Below are 385 nucleotides of genomic sequence, written 5' to 3' on the forward strand. Positions count from 1 at the left end.
TTACATATTAAATTTTGTTCGAGGAGCACGCTAACACTTGACACCCTTTTTACTTTTTTTTTAAAAGTCAGTTTTGGAACGATATCACGCATTTTGTAGTGATAAGCATCACAAGCACATATTAACAAGGTAAAACGAATACAGAATATTTTTAATTCGAAATCATTTTATAAATAAAGACCACTAGCCCAATCGTTTTATTATTGTAATATAAAGATATGAAAATAACTCGTTTCTATAATATTTATTGCACGTTATTAACTGTCAAAAAGTTGTTATTTGTTATTGTACATTATTTAACTATGAAAATTTGAAAATGTAACTAATACATTGTTGGACGTTATTATTATAAATGTGATATTTGCATTAATGTAATTTAATATAC

Source organism: Wasmannia auropunctata, unplaced genomic scaffold (genome assembly GCF_000956235.1).
Source record: "Wasmannia auropunctata unplaced genomic scaffold, wasmannia.A_1.0 LD336060.1, whole genome shotgun sequence".
Lineage (NCBI taxonomy): Eukaryota > Metazoa > Arthropoda > Insecta > Hymenoptera > Formicidae > Wasmannia > Wasmannia auropunctata.